Consider the following 4,823-nt stretch of genomic DNA (forward strand, 5'->3'; position numbering starts at 1 on the left):
GTCTACCTTTGGGATGTTTACAGATTGGTGGAAACGACTGAGCATGATCTGGTTCAATTAGAAAATGCAAATACTATGAATGAACCTTTTTTTTTTCAACCAATCAAAAGCTCCTTACTACAATTGCTTGATTAGAGATTTTTCTCCAACAAAAGGCTGTCATTAGCAAATTCATAGATGGGGATAGGAATACCAATTACAATCATGCTTGCATCAAATAAAGGATGAAGTGCAATGTCATTCACAACATTCTGAATTCTAATGACATCAGGATTCATGATGATGTTGCCATTGCATAAGATGTTGTGGAGTATTTCCAGGGAATTTCACACTCACCTCCTTCATTGAGATCCCAGCTAGACTCTTCTTTGTTCTAAGAGGAGGCAACCTATGTCAATACACTACACCCAGCTGATATTTCTACTGAAAAGGAAATCTAGGGTGCTCTCAATAGTATTGATGCTGGTAAAATAACTGGACCAGATGGTTTTACTTTAGATTTCTATAAGGAAACCTGGCACATTGTGAAGGCTGATGTGATCCAAGCAATACATATTTTCTTTAGTGGGAACGCCTTTCCTAATTATTTCAATGCATCTAATATAGTATTGATTTCCAAATCCTTAGAAAATTCTCAATGGCAGCACTTCAGACCTATTTCCCTCACGACTATTTTTAGTAAAATTGCTAGTAAGGTAATTGTAAATGGGTTGAAGCCTCATCTATCCCATCTAATCAGGCCCAACCAGGCTACTTTTATCACTGGGAGATGTATCAGTGATAGTGTACTATTGGCTCAAGAACTATTGACTGAGATCAACAAGCCTTGCAGAGGGGGCAACTTGATTTACAAACTTGATGCAAGGAAAGAATATGACACCATCAACTAGGATTTCATCTTGGACACTATGCGGGCTAGGGGTTTTCCCCCTAGTTTCTATGATCTATATTAAGGTGGTTGCATGACAATGCTAATTCTATCCTTCTCAATGGTCGGGTACATTGTTTCTTCATTGCTAATAGTGGACTTAAGCAAGGAGATCTACAATCCCCCCACTCTTTTCATTTTTTCAATGAATTATTTTTCTAGGCTGCTTGATAGGAAAATTTCCTCCAATCCCTCTAATCTGTATCACCAGAGGTCTAATATGTCAGTGAGTCATCTCCTGTATGCAAATAATATCATCTTGTTTTTCAGGGCTACCAAGGCTACTGCTAAGCAAATTGTGTAAAGTATTGAGGATTTTCAATAGTTCTCTGACATGGAATTCAATCCCACCAAATGTACCTTGCTGTTTAGCCAAAGAACTAAGGACTATTTCAAACAGTGGATATAACAGGTCACTGGGTTTTCCATTGCTACCACTCCCTTTAATTATATTAGGGTAATCAAAGGAAGGGTGAAGCAGGTGCAGTTTGACAAGTTTATTACCAAGATTAATGCCCAGCTTAATTGTTGGACCAGTTCCTTCCTTTCCAAAGGGGGTAGAATTACACTTTTGAAGAGCATACTAACCACTTTTCCACACTATATTTTACAAATGTCTGGGATGAAGAAAAGCACTCAACTACATTTGAAGAGATGTTTTAATAGGTTCTTATGGTCAGGGCAAATAAAACAAGTCCATTGGGCTACTTGGTAGAAAGTTGCTAAGGCTTTTGTTGTTGGTGGTTTGGGCTTCAAAGGGATGGCCCATTTGCAATAAATAAACCTTTTGCAGGCTTCGGATTAAGTTCAGGGAGCAGAACTCACTTTGGGATAAATTTATAATTAGAAAATATTGCATGGGCTCTCATCCCAATCTAGTAGTCAGAAAAATTAGGGACTCTAAACTTTGGGTCAATTTCCTAAGGGTTATACATCAAGCTGAGAATCTTTTTCTATGGGATTTAGGCCAGGGCAATATTAACTTCTGGTTGGACAAGTGGTGTCCAGTTGAAATGCTGCAACCTATTGATCAAAATCTCAACCTTAACTTAAAGGTGGATGATTGTTGGGAGGAGAATAAATAGTTCACTAATCAGCTGCTTACCATGCCGACACATTCTTCTGTCCAAGCCATATCAAGACTACCCTTTGATGTCACAAGGAAGGATTCCATTGCTACCTCTGCTTATAAAACTCAAAGCCTGACCCCAGGCATTTACTCTAAACTGTATCAGTGGGATTTTGTCCCTTGGGGTGATTGTATTTGGAACAAATACCTCACTCCTTTTATATCTTGCATGGTTTGGAGAATCTTCCTGCCTACTGATGATATCTTTATGCCTAAGGGGTTGAGGGGTCCCTCTAGGTGCTGGCTATGTATGCAGGCAGAAGATTCTTCTTCTCATACATTTTTCTAGTGCCCTTACTCCCAAACTGTTTGGAAAGAGTTTACCAAATGCTTAAATATTGACACATTGTTGCTGGAGTAAGATCAACAAACTCTCTGCTTGAACAGCAGGGTCAAGATAAAGCTTGGTGCAATTCCATTTATCCTTGCATGGTTCATCTGGATGGCCTGGAATCAAGCAAAATTTAAAAAATGCCCACTTCTTCTCTGAAGGTTGTTGCCGGCTGTAAGACATCCCCCCTCCCTTTCATTAAGGTCAACGCTGATGGAAGTTACTCTGAACAAAGTGCTGGCATAGGGGATGTTTTCAGGGACCATGGTAGTAGGTGCCTCCTTTTCTTCTACTCTGTAATTTCTATCAAGGATTCTTTGGAATCAGAGGTGGTTGCAGTCCTTTGGGCTATTAAGTTAGCAATTCTCAACCACTGGGACAATTTACAGGTGGAGATAAATTCTTCCTTACTTCTAAGGGCTCTCACTGTTGAGGATTCTCATCCCTGGCACATTGCTCACTGGCTTAGGAAGATTAAGGCACTTCAAACTGGTTGGTCATGTTTGGGAATGCTTCTAACTCTGCTCTTGTTTCCAAAACCTCATCCTCCTCTATTGATTATCTTTTGGTGGGGACCTTATAAAAGTCACTTAGCTTAGAATATGTAAACGAATTTTACATGAACAAATTCCCCTTTTGCTAATATATATATATATATATATATATATTAAATCAAATATATCTTAAATCAACGATGTTTTCACATGTTGACGACTTAGGGTCTGTTTGGTGCAGCTGTTGATTAAGCAGATTATTAGAATAATCTGGCTTGTTGTTTGTGACAGCTTATTCAGATTAGCTTGTTGGTGGTTAAATGACGGTCCTGCTCCTGTCTAGTAACTGTTTGAGGCAGCTGTTTGGGGCAGCTTATTGGTAGACAAAAGAATATAGTGCAGAAGCATACCATCATAACAGATCAATTCCAAATGATGACATACAGTTCTCACACTCTCGTGAGTACCAGAAGAAATAAAAGAAGTACAAAAATTAATACATGTCGAGGCACAACTAACGAGACAATTGCCATATAGAAATTTTAAACGCAATAACATAACACCATAAATTCATCTGCAATACATTTTCATCTCCAGCTACCATAAATTCAGTTGTCATACACACTCAATTTTTTATCAAACTGCATTCAATGAAATTGCTTTTCACGAAGCTATTAGAGGTCGCATCCTATTGTTGTACCAAAATGAAATCACTTTAAATGCATTCAAAACAGTTTCGAGCCACATATTCATCTTCAGCATGAAATTTCGAATGAACAGAGAAATGCCACCAAGGGATGAATGTTACGAATGAACAACAATAGAATCCAACAGATAAAAGGTGCAGCAAACTACAGTAATAGATTTACAAAACTGTTGTGATCAAACTGCACATAATTTCTCCTAAATAAATTTGGATACTAACAGAAAAATAAAATTGTACTAATAGATTAACCAAACAAAAATGACAATCCAACAGAGCTGGCATAAATTTGGATATGCAGGAATGCTTGGGCATGTAAATGTCCAATTATAATAAAGAGGAGCATATAAAATGTGTTATTCATGTAAATGCACCAATATAAATAAACAGTTTCAGTAGTTTATGCAAAATATATGACACACAAATCCTCCCCAATGTCATATCATTTGCCATTCTTAACATAAACCGAAATAGGAATTTGCCACCCATGGGGATTGCAATGAATACATATATATGCAGCTCATAAACAGGATCCTTAAAAGCAGCAATTTCATGAAATAAGTTATAAACTATGTTTCTTATAAACAGGAATTATTTGCAGCCCATCAACATCAGCTAATAAACTTGAAAAAACAAGAAATATTCCTTCTATATAGATGCTCACAAATTATTCATTGCTCTGCGTCTAGAGACATTCTTGTATATGCAAAAATTAGAAAAAATTGAATGGAGCAGAAATATTCGAAACAAAATTCATTCTAAACAGTTGCTGACAAATGATTCCATGCTACAATTCCATGCTTTCCATGCTACAAAATTTTCTTCACGCTTAGAAAAAAACGAAAGTAATTTTAGGGCAAAGAAATTCATTTGCATTGTTCGAGTTCAAAAAGAATGAAGACGATGATGGCATATAAATCTTCGGTCAAGTAAGAAAACAAGGTTTACTGTCGGATCTTTACAAATAAACGACATTCGAGCATCTACAAAGAACCATTTACGGCCATCGACGTTCGATCGCTCTAGAGGAAGCATTCCTTACGAATTGACGGTGAGGGAAAGCATATCTTTGCAATTGACAAGGGACGAATCGAAAGGAAACTCTACGATCTCCTCTACGGGGGACGAATCGAAAGGAAACTCTCCGATCTCCTCTACGGGGGACGAATCCAGGGAGGGAGAGCGCGAGGGAGAAGAGGGGCAACTAGGGCAATATCACGGGCCAAACGTCGGACGCC

This window comes from Phalaenopsis equestris, unplaced genomic scaffold, assembly GCF_001263595.1.
Source record: "Phalaenopsis equestris unplaced genomic scaffold, ASM126359v1 Scaffold233733, whole genome shotgun sequence".
In the NCBI taxonomy this organism is placed as follows: Eukaryota; Viridiplantae; Streptophyta; class Magnoliopsida; order Asparagales; family Orchidaceae; genus Phalaenopsis; species Phalaenopsis equestris.